This window comes from Octopus sinensis, linkage group LG23 (genome assembly GCF_006345805.1).
Source record: "Octopus sinensis linkage group LG23, ASM634580v1, whole genome shotgun sequence".
Classification (NCBI taxonomy): Eukaryota; Metazoa; Mollusca; class Cephalopoda; order Octopoda; family Octopodidae; genus Octopus; species Octopus sinensis.
In genome coordinates, this window is record NC_043019.1 from 26394418 (window position 1) to 26416110 (window position 21693).

General features: G+C 39.9%; 1 long non-coding RNA gene across 3 annotated transcripts in view; it reads right to left on the reverse strand.

The window, feature by feature from the left end:
* Nucleotides 1-3381: 3381 nt before the first annotated feature.
* LOC115223411 overlaps nt 3382-21693 on the reverse strand; it is a 25750-nt gene continuing 7438 nt past the window's right edge. The window contains exons 1-4 of one of the 3 annotated variants that reach the window (XR_005003574.1): nt 11740-11751; nt 11450-11604; nt 4756-4883; nt 3382-3758 (exon numbers count right to left, since the gene is read on the reverse strand). This is a non-coding gene — a long non-coding RNA (uncharacterized LOC115223411). Of the gene's footprint in view, nt 3759-4755; nt 4884-11449; nt 11818-21693 lie in introns of those variants that run through there. The other 2 variants (XR_005003575.1, XR_003882806.2) reach the window with 2 other exon arrangements.

The window sequence follows — 21693 nt, forward strand, 5'->3', positions numbered from 1 at the left end:
CGAGTCCCGTGGCTGGTTGTTGACAAATTTTCCCACCTTGTAAGGGTAGTTTACCCAGCTTTTCTGCTTTTCTAACAGTTAACTCTGTGTTGGAAAAAATATTATCTTTTTATTTGTATCATATAATTCACATTTTGATGCATCTAATAAAAAAAAACAAATATTTGTTTATATTTACACACACACCACACACACACATGTTATGTATATGTGTGTGTGTTGTGTGTCTGTTTGTCCCTGCCTCCACAGCTTGACAGCTGGTGTCGGTGTGTTTACCTCCCCATAACTTAACAGTTCAGTATTAGAGACCAATAAAATGAGTACCAGGTTTAAAAAGGACACAGGTACTGGGGTCGATTCGTTTGACTAAAAATTTTTCAAGGTAGTGCTCCAGCATGGCCACAGTGTAATGACTGGAACAAGTTAAGCATAAAGGATGCATGTTCTTCAACCCAGAAGTGATTATTTCCCCTTAAATGGGAAATTCACCAGAAACCATATGCCTTGTGAAATGAGAAGTTAGTCCACATTACTCTGTAAGGAGTGGAGGCATATGGCCTAGTGGTTAGAGCAGCAGACTCGTGGTCGAGAGATCGCGGGTTCGAATCTCAGACCGGGTGAGCAAAACACCTAAACTCCACGCGGCTCTGGCAGAAGGTGATGGCGAACTTCTGCTGAGTCTTTCACCACAACTTTCTCTCACTCTTTCCTCCTGCATCTAGCAGTACACCCACAACGAACCAGCGTCCTGTGCAGGAGGGGAACCTATATGCCAATGAAACTGGGAAACTGGTCCTTATGAGCCAGGCATGGCTCGAGAAGGAACAAACAAATAACAAAGAACTCTATAAGGAGCCTAGGGCCGCAACCATTTCATGCCAGTGGACACGATCTCGATCTACCCCCTTGATTTCAGATGAAGTGAGACCAGTTGCTTTCGCATCATCCTCCACACATCCTTTCCAGGTCTTCTGAGGTCGTTGAACTTTTCTCTTTCCTTCAGGTTGCCAGTCTAGCACTTGTCTTGCAATCCTGCTTGGAGATCTCCAGAGAGTGAGACTGAGACAGCTCCATTTCCTTTTCAGAATTTCTTCATTGATGGGATCAGTTTGGTTTGTTCTGTTCCACAGAGGTCATGTCATATACCCAGGCCTATTACCCTTTAAGTTTTTAGGAGGGAGCAGCCACAACAAGACAGACCAGACAGTCCAACAAGACACACACCAGGCAATCCATCAAGATACAAACCAGGCATTCTATTCATTTCCCAGCTCAGAGAGGTGAGCCCTGTCCTACGCTTGGGTCAAGGCATAGAACCCAGAACCATACAGCTGTGAAACAAATCTCTGACCACACAGCCAAGCCTATACCCGCGACCTGCATAAAATATTTAGTTCCCATTTATAACGAGCAATTCTTTCAAAGTGGTGACTAACAGTCAATTTAGTTATTTATGATGCATAACTACGATCAATTGCTTTCTATCCATGACCATCATGTCTTTTGATATATTGATGACTACTGTATCCAATGAATCCTTCATGTAAAGAGATACTGAGTAATACGAGGGTGATCACACTCATTTCTAGCAGGCCGAACAACCACACTGAATGATCTCTCTTTAGTTTCTGCTCTCAGAAGCAGCCAGAGAAACTTGCTGCTTTAATCTTTCACTGATTTTTAACACCAATTTATAAACCATATTTACCATGAAAATAATTTTTTAAAATCTTTGTCCTCCACAATTTTTTCCCTTCGTCTGTAACTTCTCAGCCTCAGGAGCAATTAGGAAATATTTTAAAATATTTATTCCTAGATTTAATCAAAAAAAAAAATTGAATTTTAGACTCTCCTTCATACCAACACAATACATTGATATTTTTTGTTGATTAATCTAGGATTAAAACGAAGGATATATTTACATTTAATAGGAATATATATTTCTTTACTGCCCTCAAGGGGCTAAACATAGAGGGGACAAACAAGGGCAGACAAAGGGATTAAGTCGATTACATCGACTCAGTGTGAAACTGGTACTTTATTTATCGATCCCGAGAGGATGAAAGGCAAAGTCGACCTCGGCTTTGCCTTTCATCCTAACACATGCAACAAAAGCAATATTTTGGAGAATGGGCAAGGTTCTTATACAAAGATGAAAGTGGTAATCTGGTAGAATTGTTAGCATGCCAGACGAAATGGTAAGCGACATTTCGTCAGTCTTTACGTTTTGAGTTCAAATTCCACTAAAGTCCTATTTGCCTTTCATTCTTTCTGGTTCATTGAAATAAGAACCAATTGACTACTGGGGTCAAATAACTCGACTAGCTCCCTCCTGCAAAATGACAGGCCTTGTGCCTAGAATGGAAAAGAATTCTTTTAGGAAGACTGTTAGAGAAAATGTTGCAAGGGAAATAAACCATCGATAACCACATAATCAAGGGAGGTAACTAAATAGTATTTTAAAGACAAAAATATGCTTAAATGATTGTCGCTTAGTTGCCCGTCCATTGGAATCGCATATATTCTTTTCTACTCTAGGCACACAGCCCAAAATTTTTGGTGAAGTGTCCAGTCGATTAGATCGACCGCAGTACACAATTGGTATTTAATTTATCGAACCCGAAAGGATGAAAAGCAAAGTCAACCTCGGCATCATTTGAACTCAGAACGTAATGACATGAAATACCTATTTCTTTATTACCCACAAGGGGCTAAACACAGATGGAACAAACAAGGACAGACAAACGGACTAAGTCGATTACATCGACCCCAGTGTGCAACTGGTACTTATTTAATCGACCCCGAAAGGATGAAAGGCAAAGTCGACCTCGGCGGAATTCGAACTCAGAACGTAACGGCAGACGAAATACGACTAAGCATTTCGCCCGGCGTGCTAACGATTCTGCTAGCTCGCCGTCCTTATTGAAATACCGCTCATCATTTTGCCCGGCGTGCTAACATTTCTGCCAGCTTGCCGCCTTTGGAATCGCATATATTACCTCAAAATAGTTTAGTCTGTTTTTTTTTTTAGAGTTGAAACACTAGGAACAGGCAAGACTCTGCCACAAAGCAGAGGAACCATGGTGTAACCCACTATGGTGTGGTAAACTTTCAGACCCTAGTCTAGATTACGAATCCTCTGTAGCCCAGGATGGTTCAGCTCTCCACCTGTTAAAAAAAGCCACTGTTTACGGAATGAGGATAACAACGTAGCTTTTGTTCCCGTGCAACTACCAGTCTATCTCATGTGGTGGGTGGATCTTCAAGTTGCCACACGCATTCTTAGTAGCTTAGAGTAGGCTCGAATTAGAGATTATTCTTTGTGGCTTTTGGCCTGAGTCCTGATTGGAAGAAGAAGAAGAAGAAGAAGAAGACAACGACTGCTGCAATAACGATAACCGAAGCCATTTTATTTGATTTCAAAACTTACAACATTATTTCGCAGACTTTCTAGAAATGTCAGACAGGAATGACACTCGAAAGGAATAGTCTGGGCTTCACATGGTGAAGGAAGAAAGAAAAGAAGAAGAAGAAGAAGAAGAAGGAAGGTGCTTTGATCCTTGGCATTAGAAACGGAACGGATTGGTTGAAATGTGAGAATGGCAGTATTATTTATTTTCCGTATAGTAGTAAGATTTGGTCATACAGTAACAGGTCTCGAAGGGATAGAGACAATAACTGTAGAGAATATTGGTGCATTGGAGTCCAGGACAGCAAGTATCTCGATCTGGGTGACATTTCTTCAAATACAGGGTACACTGGAAAATACATAGAAATATATATATACATATATAAATTTATAAAAAAGAAGTTTGAAAACGTCACTATATTAGATAAATTTTAATTTTCTTAGAGGTTTTACATGTTTTGGTTCTTCTTGAAAAAACGAACCTTATCAAAAATATTTTAAAAAGTTAAGTGTAATAAAAAAGTTCATAATTGTTTCTTACTAGTCTTATAAATATAAATATATACCCACTCGGATGCCACCTACACTTTTTATAAATATACATATATAGATATAGATATATAAAGATATATATGCGTGTGTGTGTATTGTTTTATTCTTGTTTCAGTCATTTGACTGTGGCCATGCTGGAGCACTGCCTAGAAGGGTTTTAGTCAAAGAAATTGACCCCAGGACTTATTTTTAAGCCTTGAAATTGGACAAGTGTCTTCTACTACAGCCTCAGGCCGACCAAAGCCTTGTCAGAAGAATTGGTAGATGGAAACTGAAAGAAGCCCGTCGTATATATATATATATATATATATATATATATATATATATATGCGTAGGAGTGGCTGTGTGGTAAGTAGCTTGCTTACCAACCACATGGTTCCGAGTTCAGTCTCACTGCGTGGCACCTTGGGCAAGTGTCTTCTACTACAGCCTTGGGCTGACCAAAGCCTTGTGAGTGGATTTGGTAGACGGAAACTGAAAGAAGCCCGTCGTATATATGTATATATATATATATATATATGTATATATATATATATATATGTGTGTGTTTGTGTGTCTGTGTTTGTCCCCCCAACATCGCTTGACAACCGATGCTAGTGTGTTTGCGTCCCTGTAACTTAGCAGTTTAGCAAAAGAGTCCGATAGACTAAGTACTAGGCTTACAAAGAATAAGTCCTGGGGTCGAGTTGCTCGACTAAAGACGGTGCTCCAGCATGGCCACAGTCAAACGACTGAAACAAGTAAAAGAGAGTAAAGAGATTTTAAAACAGGGAGATACTTTTATTCATACTTACAGAGGGCGGTTCTTTACGTGTTGGAGATAACTTTGGAACAGTCACAATAAATACGTAGCTATGACAGTAGATTAACAAAGAAGAGGCAAGCAGAAGCCAGAGGAATATTCCGTTGAACACATGCATTTCTGGAAAATAGAAAAGAAAAAAAACAAACAAAATGAAGTGGAATAAAATAAAAAAAAAGACAATGAAAATATGATTAGTTTTGTTTATTGTAGAGTGGGAGGTAGTTTAGTGGTGAATAGTATTCTTGATGCAGTAGTTGTTGTTGTTGTTTAGGGCCTGGCTAACAACCCTGATCTTGAAGAACCTCCCTTATTTACTTAAAAAGCATGTTGGTGGCACGTAAAAGGCACCGTGCTGGTGGCACTTAAAAGGCACCGTACTGGTGGCATGTAAAAAGCACCATTCGAGTGTGATCATTGCCTTATTGGCACATGTGCCGGTGGCAAGTGAAAAACAACATTCAAGCATGGTCGTTGCCAGTGCCGCCGGAGTGGCTCCCATGCAGGTGGCATGTAAAAAACACCTTTTGAGCTTGGGCATTGCCAGTACTGCCTGACTGGTCCTTGTGCTGGTGGCATGTAAAAGTACCCACTACACTCTAAGAGTAGTTGGCATTAAGAAGAAAACCCAGCTGTAGAAACTTTGCCAGATCAGATTGGAACCTGGTGCAGCCTTCTGGCTCACCAGTCCTCAGTCAAACTGTCCAACCCATGCCAGCATAGAAAGCGGATGTTAAACGATGATTGTGATGATGATATCTTTTATCTTTTACTTGTTTCAGTCATTAGACTATGGCCTTGATGGAGCACTGCTTTGAAGAACATTTAGTTGAGTGAATTGACCCCAATGCTTATTCTATATATCAGCACCATCCATCCTGCTGTCTCACACTCACTCTCTATCTCCTTCTGCGCCTCCCTCAGGTTGGGTAACTATGTATTTCCTTTGCAACAGTGCACCTATTTCTGTCTTCATTCCTCATCTCTCTTTCCCTCTCTCTCTCTGCTCAGGTAACCTTGTACCTCCTCTAGAGCAACACACCCGTTTCTGTCTCTCTGTCTCACTATAACCTTTCATCATCTGATCCAAGATCACCTCCTTCAATGCCCCCTCCCCTCTCAAAAGATTTTTGTCTTGTAAGTTACTTGGTGACCCTGCCAATGCTGCTGCCACATAAAAAGCACCCAGTCCACACTGTAAAGTGGTTGGCATTTGGAAGGGCATCCAGCTATAAAAACCTTACCAAAACTGACCTCCCCAAAAAGCATTGGTGGCACTTAAGAAGCACCGTGCTGGTGGCATGTAAAAAGCACCATTCGAGCGTGATCGTTGCCTTACATTGTAAGGTTGGTGAAAGAGGCCAGATCTGGCCGGTTTGAACTCAAAACAAGTCATCACCATAATCGTTTAACGTCTGCTTTCCATCTTGGCATAGGTTGGATGGGTTGACATGGAGCTGGTTAACCAGGGAGCTGTCTAGATTCCAATTGTCTGTTGTGGCATGGTTTCTGCAGCTGGATGCCCTTCCTAATGCCAACCACTTTAGAGAGTGTGCTGGGTGCTTTTTGTATGACACCAGCATGGGTGTGTTTCTGCGGGACCTGCTTAGGTGCCTTAACGCAGTATCGGCATGGTTGCTTTTGAAGTGGCACTGGCACTTGAAAGGACAAACCTGTATGTATGGAAAGAGGCGCAATGGCCCAGTGGTTAGGGCAGCGGACTCGCGGTCATAGGATCGCGGTTTCGATTCCCAGACCGGGCGTTGTGAGTGTTTATTGAGCGAAAACACCTAAAAGCTCTACGAGGCTCTGGCAGGGGATGGTGGTGATCCCTGCTGTACTCTTTCACCACAACTTTCTCTCACTCTTACTTCCTGTTTCTGTTGTACCTGTATTTCAAGGGGCCGGCCTTGTCACTCTCTGTGTCACGCTGAATATCCGCGAGAACTACGTTAAGGGTGCACGTGTCTGTGGAGTGCTCAGCCACTTACACGTTAATTTCACGAGCAGGCTGTTCCGTTGAATCGGATCAACCGGAACCCTCATCGTCGTAACCGACGGAGTGCTTCCATGTATGGAAAACAGTGATTTTACTTGGCTTGAATCTTTAATATTTAGTCTGGATATGGATAGTTTAAATGCTAAAGGGTTAATACAAAAAACCAGAGTCAACACTGGGAAGTGATATTAAACTGACTACTTTTAACAGTACATGAAAAAACAAAAGAAGGAACAGATCTTGTTGGACATACAGTGATACCTCACAGTACGAGTTTAATTCATTCCATGACCAAACTTGTCTTATGATTTGCTTGTTTCACAAATCAATTTTCCCCATTGAAATTAACTTAAATATAATTAATCCATTCCAGTCCCTAAAAACCACCCAAAAATAACTTTTTATGGGTTTTAAAACAGAAAAGGTGTTGTTACAAGTAAAATGATGATTATAAAAAAGGAGAATGCAAAAGAAATATGTAAACTGGTTTTCTTAACTGAATTATTTTAAAGATGGGATGATTTGTGTGGATTTCCACCCATACTTCAGATTTCCACTTGTACTTTGACAAAAATTCACACAGGTTTTGGCTCCAACAGCAAATTACTTATACAATGGTGCACTTGTACTGTGAGGTTCTACTATATGTGCAAGAGTGTAACAGTCATTGGAGGATACAAAGGTTTTTTTTTTATTTAGAAAGAAACCATGTTGAGATAATAGGAGAAAGAGAAGCATAGAGGAGACTAAACCATGAGATCCAAATGTGTTTTGGATTGAATTGGAGTATAAGAAAATAAAGGTAAGGGAACAGAAAAAAAAGTTAAGGGGACAGAATTAAAAAAATATATTTTACGGATTTTTAGGTGTAAAAAAAATAAAGGGGTCACATTGTGTGTGTGTGCATCCATCTTCTCACCCCACCCCACTTTTCATTTGCATGTAGCTATTATTGGACTTGCGGTCATGGAATCGGGGTTTCGATTCCCAGACCGGGCATTGTGAGTGTTTATTGAGCAAAAACACTTAAAACTCCACGAGGCTCTGGCAGGGAGTGGTGGCGAACCCTGCGGTACTCTTTCACCACAACTTTCTCTCACTCTTTCTTTTTGTTTCTGTTGCACCTGTATTTCAAAAGGGCCGGCCTTGTCGTACTCTGCTCCATTGATCGGATCAACTGGAACCCTCATTGTCGTAACCAATAGAATGCCACGACGATATACATACACACATACTTACATATATATATATATATATATATATATATTATATATATATATATATATATATATATATATATAATATATATATACACATGCACATATATATATATATATTTCATCATCATTTAGCATCCGCTTTCCATGCTAGCATGGGTTGGACAGTTCAGCTGGGGTCTGGGAAGCCAGAAGGCTGCACCAGGCCCAGTCTGATCTCGCAATGTTTCTACGGCTGGATGCCCTTCCTAACGCCAACCACTCCGTGAGTGTAGTGGGTGCTTTTTATGTGCCACCAGCACAGGTGCCAGACAGGGCTGGTAAACAGCCACGGTCGGGTGGTGCTTTACACATGCACATATATATATATATAAGTTTCATTAAATACATGACTATGTTTAAGTTTTATCCATTATTTTTTAGATTTCTTCATAATTTCTTATTAGCTTCACAATTACCTTGAAACTATTGAGTTCTTAAATCCACATCCGATATTTGCAGACCATCACAGTCCCATTATCAAGAACTGAATTGAATCTCTTTGGCATTTGTATTATATTCTATATACTAGTTGAATTCATGTAGACTTTTCTGGCAAAACTTTTTTTTTTAGCTGTTAGCATCATACATGAGTAGCCACATGTTGATTTGTTTGCCTCAGTCAAATTTTGACCCTTAGAACTTTTATTTTTTATGTCCATAACCATGTGTTAATTTTATGATGTCTTTTACTCTTTTACTTGTTTCAGTCATGTGACTGTGGCCATGCTGGAGCATCACCTTTAGTCGAGCAAATCGACCCCAGGACTCATTGTTTGTAAGCCTAGTACTTATTTTATCGGTCTCTTTTGCCGAACTGCTAAGTTACGGGGACGTAAACACACCAGCATCGGTTGTCAAGTGATGTTGGGGGGGACAAACACAGACACACAAACATACATACACACTTACATATATATATATATATACATATATACGATGGGCTTCTTTCAGTTTCTGTCTACCATATCCACTCACAAGGCTTTGGTCGGCCCGAGGCTATAGTAGAAGACACTTGCCCAAAGTGCCACACAGTGGGACTGAACCCGGAACCATGTGGCTCGAAAGCAAGCTACTTACCACACAGCCATATGTTTTTATGTTAACTTAAGGATGGTTTCCACAAATTTTATCTCTCTTCTAGAAGTTACCCCATTTTCGAGGAAGTACCTCAACTCCAAATGTTACCCTCACCCTAAAAGTTGCTTCAATTGTAGTAGTTATTTTGAAAGTAAAAGCTACCTGTAATCCTGAAGTTACCTTTGATCTAGAAGTTGCCTCATATCAAGCAGTTATTTTACCCTAAAAAGATGCCATGATGCTAGAAATTAACTCAGATCTAGAAGTCACCTCTACTCTTAAACCTGCTTGTGTTCCAGCAGTTGTATGAAGCTCAGAAGTTGCTTGAAATCTAGTAATTGCTTCAAGTTTTGAAGTTGCTTTAAATCTAGTAGTTGCCTTAAATTTTGAAGTTGCTTCAAATTTAGTAATTGCTTCATGTTTGGAAGTTGCTTCAAATACAGCAGCTACTTTAACTCTAGCAGTTGCATCAAGTCTAAAAGTTGCTTTAAATCTAACAATTGCCTCAAATCTTGATGCTATTGTAAATTTAACAGTTGCCTCAAGTCTAGAAACTGCTTCAAATTTAGTCTAGAAGTTGCTTGGAGTCTATAAGATGCTGTTGGAGCAGACCTGAAGAACTTGTCTTTATGTCATATAATTTGGGGAAATTCAGTGTGTCAGGGGGTCACCTGTCTTTCTCTCAGCTACAGACTCCCAGCAAAGGATACAGGCCACCAAATCTTCCCCACACCAATATGTTTGTTACGAGAGTGAAGGTCACGAATGGTGAACTCTAACGCTATTATTGTACACCATGAGGAACTTGGGATAAATCGTGACATCCAGTGTGGCGCTTTACCATTTGTGCCGCGCTAACAGTTAAATAACAACGTGCAACCAGATTGTTGGTCGTTACTAGAATTATTAAAAGCGTGGCTGTGTGGTAAGTAGCTTGCTTACCAACCACATGGTTCCGGGTTCAGTCCCACTGCGTGGCACCTTGGGCAAGTGTCTTCTACTATAGCCTCGGGCCGACCAAAGCCTTGTGAGTGGATTTGGTAGAAGGAAACTGAAAGAAGCCCGTCGTATATATGTATATATATATATATATGTGTGTGTGTGTATGTTTGTGTGTCTGTGTTTGTCCCCCTAGCATTGCTTGACAACCGATGCTGGTGTGTTTATGTCCCCATCACTTAGCGGTTCGGCAAAAGAGACCGATAGAATAAGTACTGGGCTTACAAAGAATAAGTCCCGGGGTCGGGTTGCTCGACTAAAGGCGGTGCTCCAGCATGGCCGCAGTCAAATGACTGAAACAAGTAAAAGATAAATAATGAAGAAAAACGCCACCACCACTGCCGCCACCTCTGCCGCCGCCACAACCACCACCACCACTATCACTGCTACTATTATTGCCACTACTAAAACCCACCACTACCACCACTGCTGCCACTGCCTCCACCACCACCACTACTGCCACAACTTCTACAACAATCATCACCATAATCACCACTATCACAACAACCACCACTATCATTACTACAACCATGACCACCACCACAACCACAACCACCACCACCACTACCACCACTATCACTCTTGCAACTACCTCCACTACCAGCACCAGTACTGTCACTACTCCCACTACCACCACCACTGTCATCACCATTTCCACTTTCACTATCACAATGATTTCAACCGCCACTACCACCACCACCACCACCACCACTACCACCACCAGACACTCTCATAACAACAACAACATCAACAATAATGCCAGTTACTGTTACTAATACTATCATTGAGGTTATCTCGCTAGAAATAGCAGCCATATGTTCTTCATATCAAATCTTACTGTCTTAGAAAAATGTGAATCAATGAAAAAAATGTCTGGCAAAAAAAAAAAAGTAAAAAGACTGGATGGTCACATCTGGACTGGTTTTGATCTGAAAGGGCTGACTTTGGGTTAAGCTACAACAGGAGCACCACCACCACCACCACCAACACTATCATCACCACCAGTATCATTGAAACCACTAGAAAGACACTACCACAACAACAGTGGCAAATATCACCACCACCACCACCACCATCACAACAACAGCAACAACAACTACAAAACTACTACTACCACCACCACTACCACAACAACAGCCGCTAAAAAGCTCCACTACACCACATCAACCACCACCACAACAACAACAATAGCTACCACCACCACCACCACCACCACCACCACCACTACAGTGACACTAACTCCACTTTTGAAAAAAATAGAAATTGAAAAAATATTCCTTTTTTTTTTTCTTGTTAAACTTCAATAAAACACAATAATGACAAAAATATATTGGAGGAAAAAAATTCTTTACCTTAATTCTCTTGGAATGATTGGAACCAATTCTCTGAATAAACTGTTGGAAATTCCACAACTATTTTCTTCACCCAATAATAGTATCTCCTCTGTCTGTCTCTCTTTCTCTTTGTCTGTCTGTCTGTCACTCTATCTCTCTCTGTCTGAAACTCTCTACCTATCTATCTTCACAGTTATATGACAATAATATCTTTCCCCTTTCTCTCTCTCTCGCTCTCTCTCTGCCACTTTCTCTGTGTCCCTCTGTCCTTTTTCTCTTCTTACTTCACAGTGTGCTACAGTTAATACCTCTCCTTGTCTCTCTGTCTGTCTCTCTTCACACCGTCGTATTTAAGACCTCAAAGATCTTCATCAACCTATATAAACACAACTTTAGATTTTTGACGTCACTGCAAGGTAACCCACTCTTTTCAATGCTCAACTTCACACAATGTAAACCCCACTCTCTAAACCCCTCACCACTCTATATATCCAGCTGTTTATTATGTCCACCACGCATTTTTATTCCCATTCTCTACCCCCCCCTAAATTAAAGTTCACTGCACTTTATATACCCCCAACTTTTTTTTTATTCCACTGCACTAAATACCCTTGGTCTCTTAACTAAACTGCACTAAATATCCTTAAATTTTAAATTTTATTACATTATATACACCTACTCTCTTAATTTCATTGCACTACATACCCTTAATTTCTTAGCAACATTGCATTATATACCCTAAGTATTTTAATATTACCACACTATATACACCCACTCACTTAATTTCACTGCATTATATATCTTTTTATACCCACAGTCTTTTAATTTCATCACACTGTATACATTCCACTTTACCTTCACTGCATTATACATCCACTCTTCTAACTGCATTATACACCCTGCATTTTAATTGCATTATATACCCCCAGGTTCTTGAATTCAGTATATTATATAATATACATGAATTTTCTTAACTTCATTCCATATACACCGTCACTGTCTTTTCTTCACTATGACACTGTGTATATACCTCACTCTTTCAATGTCACCACTTTGTACCCTGTGTGCCCTACATTTACCCAATATATACCCTGTACTCTCAAAATTTACCCTCACTCTTTACTCCGTGCTCCCTACAATAACCCTCACCCTAGACCTTATACTCTCTCCATTTACCCTCACTCTTTGCCCTGTGCTCCCTACATTTACCCTCATCCTATACCCTGTACTCTCTTCATTTACCCTCACTCTATACCCTCTTCTCCCTACATTTACCTTCACCCTATACCCTGTACCCTCATAATTTACCCTTACCCTGTACTCTGTATGCTCTTCATTTCCCCTTACCTGACACCCTGAACCCTTTTCATTTACTCATGCACTATATCAGACACGGGGAAACCTTTTCCAAGAAGCAGGCCACCCTGTACATGGCACATCAGCAGATGAGCCTCATTACTAAAAAAAAACAATTCAGGGTAATTCTTCATTAAGGGTACCATTCAGTAAGTCCCAAGTGTAGCAGTTTGCCCAAGACTGTTCTATACCTTGTATCCCTTTGTTAACCCACACTTTATACCAGCAGTTCTTAAACGTGGGTCAAGGGCTGCACATGGCCCTCAATCACTCTTCTGGCATCCCTTGACAGTCTTCCCTCCAGAAATATAATAAATATAATAAAATGATTTGTGTTTTAATTTTATTTTTGGTGTGGCCTCCAAAAATGACCCGGGTACTTCGAAAGGTTGAGAAACACAGCTCTGTACCCTGTACCCTCTTCATTTATCCACACTGTACCCAGTAATTAAATTTCTTTTCTTAAACTGTCTTCATTTCTTCAAATAAGAATTTATTAAGATTCCTTTGTTTGTTTGTTTTTGCTTTCTGCCTTCAGTTCTCTTCTTCTTCTTTTCTTGTCTTTCATTCTCATCTTTCTTTCTTTCTTTCTTTCTTTCTTTCTTTCTTTCTTTCATTCTCATCTTTCTTTCTTTCTTTCTTTCTTTCTTTCTTTCTTCCTCCCTCCCTCCCTCCCTCGCTCCCTCCCTCAGTCCCTCCTTCTCTCCCCTCTCAATATATATATATACCAATCTGTCTGTCCGTCCATCTGTCTATCTTTCTTTCCTTATTTCTTTCTCTTTCCTTCTTTCTTTTTCATTTTTTCATTCATTCATTCATTCTTTTTTTCTTTCTTTCTTTCTTTCTTCCTCCCTACCTCCCTCCCTCCCTCCTTCCCCCCTCTAATATATATATATATATATCAATCTGTCTGTCCGTCTGTCCGTCTATCTTTCTTTCCTTATTTCTTTCTCTTTCCTTCTTTCCTTTTCATTTTTTCATTCATTCTTTCTTTCTTTCTTGCTTTCATTCTTTCTATCCATCCATCCATCTAACTCTCTATCTTTCTCACTTCCTTTCCTTTCTTTCCTCCTTAACCACCCCTCCCTCCCTTTCCTCCCTTTCCTCTTTCCCTCCCTCTTCCTCACTCTTCATCAAATCTCCTTTCTCAACAAACCCCCTTTTCCAATGTTATACAGTTGCTGTTGTTGTTGTTGTTGATTCTTCCCCCCCTCCCCCGCCCCACTGGTCACAATGGAAATGTCCACACAACAACTGCCGACACACACACACATACACACACACACACACACATCAAAGATAAGGAATATACTGACCAGTAAGGTGGATGAAAGGATGGCAAACATCAATGGACATAAACCTTCTTGGCGATCCAACACTCAGAGTTGTGTGTATGCATGTGTGTATGCATGTGTGTGCGTGTTTGTGTGTGTGTGTCTATGTATGTATGTGTGTATCTATGTATGTGTGCATGTATGTATGTATGACTGCATGTATGTATGTATGTATGTATGTATGTATGTATGTGTCTATGTATGTATGTGTGCTTGTGTATACATGTATGTAGGTATGTATGTGTCTATGAATGTGTTTATGTATGTGTGTGTGTGTGTCTATGTGCATTTAATTGTATGAATGTGCATGTATATATATATATTATATATATAGATATACCCAATGACTGGTTGTAGCAGTATAATAGTCAACTGATACAAAGGTAAAGGTGATGCCCTAGATACAAATAACACAGAGGTATCAGCGTTGGACCAGGTGATGAAGGTTACGGAGAGGGTCATAGCCAACTAATTAGAGAGAGAGAGTTTAGATGAGATGCAGTTTGGGTTTGTGCCAGGGAAAAGTACTATGATGCTATATTCCTGGTAAGGCAGAGCAGGAGAAATACCTAGCAAAGATAAGCCCCTGTACCTGGCTTTTGTTGACATGGAGAAAGCCTTCGACAGGGTCCCCCGATCCTTATCTGGTGGGCAATGAGAAAACTAGGGATAGTGAATGGTTAGTGAGAGCTGTGCGGGCCATGTATAGGACGCCGCGATAGTAGGGTGAGGGTTGGAAAATGAGTAAGTACAGTGAGAATTCCAGGTAGAGGTAGGGGTCCACCAAGGATCAGTACTCAGCCCCCTCCTATTTATCATAGTCCTCCAGGCAATAACGGAGGAATTCAAGACAGGATGCCCTTGGGAGCTCCTCTATGCTGATGACCTTGCTCTAATTGCTGAGTCGCTATCAGAACTGGAGGAGAAGTTTCAGGTGTGGAAACAAGGATTAGAATCGAAGGGCCTCAGAGTCAATCTAGCTAAAACCAAAGTCGTAATCAGTAGGAAGTAGACAAATCACAAACACCTTCAGGTAGATGGCCCTGCTCGATCTGTAGAAAAGGTGTAGGTAGAGAACTCTATAAGAGCACCAAGTGTAAGCTATGGACACATAAGAGATGCAGCAATGTCAAAGGAAGGCTAAGGAAGATGGGTTTTGTTATGTGGCAGATGCTCAGGAACAATAAACACTGAAAATGCTCTGAGACCAACTTCCGTCACTTTCCAGGGAGAAAAACTAGAAATAGTTGATAGTTTCCGTAACCTAGGTGACCAAGTCAGCAGAGCGGGCGGTGGTGTTGTGCTGAAAGTGTAACTGCTTTGCTAGAGTAAGAATAGCTTGGGCAAAAGTTCAGAGAGCTCTTACCTCTGCTGGTGACAAAAGGCCTCTCGCACAGAGTGAAAGCAGACTGTATGATGGTGTGTACGAACAGCCATGCTACATGGCAGTGAAAAATGGGCCGTGACTGCTGAGGATATGCGTAAGCTCAATAGAAATGAAGCAGTATGTACTCCGATGGATGTGTAATGCCGGTACTCACACTCGGCAGAGTGTAAGTACTTGAGAGAAAAGCTGGACCTAAGAAGCATCAGTTGTGGTGTGCAAGAGGAGACGTTTGCGCTGGGATGGTCATGTGGCGAGAGAATGATGAAGATAGTTGTGTGAAAAAGTGCCCACACCCTAGCGGTTGAGGGAACCTGTGGAAGAGGCCAGGACCCAGGAAAAACCGGGACGAGGTGGTGAAGCACGGACCTTCGAACTTTAGGTCTCACTGAGGAAGTGACTAGAGACCGAAGACCTCTGGAAGTGTGCTGTGCACGAGAAGACCCGGGCAGGACAAGTGAGTCCACAACCGTGGCCTTCTACATGGGATGGAGCCAGCCTACGTATGCATACCTTCCCTCTTGGGACACAAAAAATCTACTTGTGAAGACGTGTTGAGGCAGTGAGGATCAGAATCGAAATCGATCAATGGAAATTGCGGATGTGCTACCAGTGCGGTGGCATGTCGAAACTCTGCTGTGAAGACCCATTGAGGCAAGTGAGGATCAGAATCGAAATCGATCATGGAAATCGATCAATGGAAATCGATCAATGGAAATTGCAGATGTTGTTACAGTGACGGTGGCATGTAAGAGAACTTTCCGTTTCGCGACGTTGCCAGACCGCCCCGTTTCGTGTCCGTTGCCAGCCTCGCCTGGCCCTCGTGCCGGTTGGCACATAAAAAGCACCCATCCGTTCGTGGCCGTTTGCAGCTCTGTCTGGCACCAGTGCGGGTGGCACGTAAAAAGCACCCACTACACTCACGGAGTGGTTGGCGTTAGGAAGGGCATCCAGCCGTTAGAAAAACACTGCAGATTTGACTGGGCCTGATGAAGCCTTCTGGCTTCACAGACCCCAGTAGAACCGTCCAACCCATGCTAGCATGGAAAACGGACGCTAAATGATGATGATGATGATGATGATATATACGAGGGACGTTCAATAAGTAATGTTTCTGACCCACTTGCAGTTATTTGATCTAGCTGAAATTTTGCATGTGCAATTATTGATATCTCTATAGATTAAGTGGCAAATTACAGCTCTGGACTAATTGCGGTTTCTGATTTACAGGTGTTTGAACTGAGTCAAGTATGAAATGGAGCCTGTTGAGTGTCGAGCAGTGATCCGGTTTTTGTATTTGAAAGGACGCACACCACAGAAGACTTTTGATGAAATGAAAGTAACTTATGGTGATGATGCCCCATCATATGACCTTGTAAAACGCTGGCATCGTGAACTTAAACATGGTCGGAACTCCATGGAAACAGCTCCCAGATCTGGTCACACCCCTTCTGCCATTGATGAGGCATCTGTCCGTCAAGTTGAGGCTGCCATTTTGGAAGATCGACACATAACTATTCGCCAAATAGCCCATGAGGTCAAGATTGTACCGGGTCTGTGGAAACTATCATTCATGAACATTTGCATATGCAAAAGGTGTCTGCAAGATAGATTCCCAGGTTGCTCACGCCTTTCCAGAAGCAAGAACGCGTCGATAGCTTGAGGATGAATTGGAGAGTGTGCCAAGAAGATGAGTCAAAAATTTTTCAAAAGACTGATTACACAGGATTGTGAAACCTGGGTCCATCACTATGCATCCAGAGACTAAAGCCCAGTCAATGCAGTGGAAGCACCGTGATCACCTCCTCCAAAGAGGTAAGGGTGCAGCCCTCGCTGGCAAGGTCAATGCTCACAGTCTTCTGGGACAGGACAGAGTAGTGATGACAGATGTCCTGGCAAGGGTACCACAATTACAGGAGCCTATTATGCTTCACTTTGAGGAATTTAAAAGAAGCTATCAAAATCAAGAGGCGGGGCAAGATCAGCAAAAGCATCTTCCTCCTGCAGGACAACGCTCCGGTCCCCAACTCGCTTGTCGCCAGATCAGAAGCACAGGCGTGCGGCTATGATGTCCACCTCCATCCCCCCTACTCTCTTGACCTTGCACCCTCTGATGTTCACCTCTTCCCAGCCATGAAGTTGTTTTTGAAAGGAAAGCGTTTCCCAGATGATGCAGCCTTGATTTCTGAAGTCACGTCGTGGTTGGAGGACCGAGCTGGGGTCTTCTACAAAAACGGTCTCCAGAGCTGCATCAAACGATGGGACAAATGCGTAACTCTGGATAGTTCCTATGTAGAAAAAGACTAATAACTGTGCCAGGTTTCCTTGCTCTACTGTTATGGAAAGTGGGTCAGGGGCATTACTTATTAAACGCCCCTCGTATATATGCTTACGTATGAATATATGTATATGTATGTAGGGTTGTATTTTTACATACACACTTGCATACACACATACACACATACACAAAGCATACATGCACTCACACATACATAGATACATACATACACACATACACACAAGCGTACATGCATACATACACCCACATATATATATATATAAATACATATAGGTACAGATACAAATATATAAATATATACATGTATAAAATTATTTCTTATACACACACAAACACACAAGCAAACACACACACGCATATTCTTTTACTTGTTTCAGTCATTTGACTGTGGCCATGCTGGAGCACCACTTTTACTTGAGTAAATCGATCCCAGGACTTATTCTTTGTAAGCCTAGTATTATTCTATCGGTCTCTTTTGCCGAATCACTAGGTTACGGGGATGTAAACACACCAGCATCGGTTGTCAAGCAATGTTGTGATGACAAACACAAACACACAAACATGTACACACACATACAGATGTATGTACTTATATGTGTGTGTGTATATGTTCGTGTGTATGTTTGTGTGTTGTGGTGGCATGTATAAAGCACCCACTACACTCCTGGAGTGGTTGGTGTTAGGAAAGGCATCCAGCCATAGAAACCTTGCCAAATTAGACTGGAACCTGGTGCAGTTCCCTGGTTTAACAGTTTTCAATCAGACCATCCAACCTATGCCAACATGGAAAGCGGACATTAAATGATAATGATGATGATGATGATGATGGAGATGAATTGAACTGTTTTTATTAAAAATCACTACAGTTGTTTCAGTACATAATTATCAGGTGTTAATTGCTGAGTGTGACACAAATTATGTCCATAGTGCATTAATATTTCATATAATTATTACACATTATTATCCAAATTATATATATATATATATATATATAGGGAGAGTTTATGAAAAAACAAAAGACGAAGACAGGTGGTGTACAAAACAAACAGATGTATTAGTATAACGCTCAGGAATAGAAAAAGTCTTTTACGTTTCGAGCCTATGCTCTTCTACAGAAAGGGACACAGAAAAAACAAGGAGAGAAACAAGGAGAGCAAAAAAATGTGTGTAGTGGCTAACAATCTATCATGGCGACTGATATATATATGCCTATATATATTATATATATATTATATATATATGCCTATGTATATATATTATAGATAGGCATGTAAAAGCACCCACTACACTCTTGGAGTGGTTGGCATTAGGAAGGGCATCCAGCTGTAGAAACACTGCCAGATCAGATTGGAGCCTGGTGCAGCCTACTGACTAACTAGTTCTCAGTCAAACTGTCCAACCCATGCCAGCATGGAAAGTGGATGTGAAATGACGACGGTGATGATGATGATGATGTATATCTATATGTAAACTGAAAAAATCTGGCACTTGGTTGGTTGCAAAGATGAAAAGGGAACTATTTCTCTCTCTCTCTCTCTCTTTATATATATTCATAGAAATTTGTATATATTTGTAATGTGAATACAATTATAAAGCTCTCTACTCTCTTTCTGCGTTTGTCTGTCAGGAAACAACGGAAAAACGAGTGATAAGAATTGTAAAATCCATCAATAAATTTGTATTTTGGCCTGAAGTGTGGATTACAGAGATATTAGTTGTGGGGGTGGTTTGGTTTATTTGAACTGGTAATGTATATGTGCGTGTGTATATATCTGTATGAGTTTGGCTTGTGTGTGGTGTGTGTGTGTGTGTCTATATTAGTGTTTGGGTTATTAGTGGAGAAAATAAGTGTAATAAAATCGATGGTTAATCCTGTATCTGGAGTTGAACATAATAAACACTATATTTCAATGTATTGAGTTCTACCTGGTTGAAAATATTCACCTCGCACACACACTTCTAACAAAATATGCATATCGATATATAATATTATATATATATATATATATATAGATATATATTATATATATATATTATATAATATATGTATGTTATATATGTATGTATGTATATATATATATATGTATGTATGTATGTATGTATGTATGTATGTGTATATATGTGTATATGTATGTAGTATATATATATGTATATATGTATATATGTATGTACATATATATGTATGTATATATGTATATATAGGTATATATGTATATGTATATATATATATATATGTAATATGTATATTTATGTAATTACATATATATATGTGTGTGGGTGTGTATATATATATATGTATATGTATATATGTATATATTATTATATATATATATGTATATATGTGTGTATATATATATATATATATGTATATATATGTAGATATGTATATATATGTGATACATATGTATATGTATATATATAATTAATATATATATATATATATATATATATTATATATATGTGTATATATATGTATATCTATATATGTATATACACACATATGTACAAATATGTGCATGCATGCACATGTATACATATACATACCCATACATCCATATATATAGGGAGAATTCACAGAAAAAAACCCCCAAAAGACGAAAACAGGTGGTGTAGACAAGGAACAGATGTATTAGTATGACCCTCGGGAAGTGAAAAAGTCTTTAACGCTCTTCCACAGAAAGGAACACAGAAAGAAACAAGGAGAGAAAATAAAGAGAGAAAATAAAGAATGTGTATTGGCTAGTGATATGCCTACACGTATGAAGGGCTGTTGAAAAGTTTCTGGCTTTGGGCAAAAGAAAATACACGATTCTATTCAACATATTCTCCACTCAGATTCACACACTTATTGCAGTAGTACTTCCTTTTTTCTAAGCCCTGTAAAAGAACTTGGAAGGTTGGAACTCCAACCAGGCCTTTCATGATACCGTTAAAGCCAGGAATTTTTCAGCACCTCATCATACATACATATATATATATTTATGTACATACATAACACACCATCAACATGAACATTTAATGTACATACATACACACAAGAGTGGCTGTGTGGTAAGTAGCTTGCTTACCAACCACATGGTTCTGGGTTCAGTCCCACTGTGTGGCACCTTGGGCAAGTGTCTTCTACTATAGCCTCAGGCCGACCAAAGCCTTGTGGGTGGATTTGGTAGACGGAAACTGAAAGAAGCTCGTCGTATATATGTATATGTTTATATATGTGTGTGTGTTTGTCCCCCCCCCCAACATCGCTTGACAACCAATGCTGGTGTGTTTATGTCTCCGTAACTTAGCGGCTCGGCAAAAGAGACCGATAGAATAAATACTAGGCTTACAAAGAATAAGTCCTGGGGTCGATTTGCTTGACTAAAGGCGATGCTCCAGCATGGCTGCAGTCAAATAACTGAAACAAGTAAAAGAGTAAGGAGTGAAGGAGTATATGCATACATACATGTCTACATAGAAAACTACATGCATATATGCATAGATATCTGCATACATACATACAAGAACTCGCTATATTTTCATGTAATTTATCTGTCATACACTTGTCATTTCTCGCCTGATACACCACTCCTGATACTATTACTATAATAATGGTGATAGATGCGCTCAAAAACAAACATATGCACACACAGACATACATGAACATAAATACATAATGTGCCCACACACACTCCCACATGTATACGGGTGTGTGTGTGTGTGTGTATATATATATATATATATAATAAGATATTATATATATATATATATATATTATAATATATATATATTATAGATATATATATTATATATAATATTATATATATAATATATATATAATATATATATATATTTATAATATTATATAATATTTACATATAATATATATATATATATATATGTATAT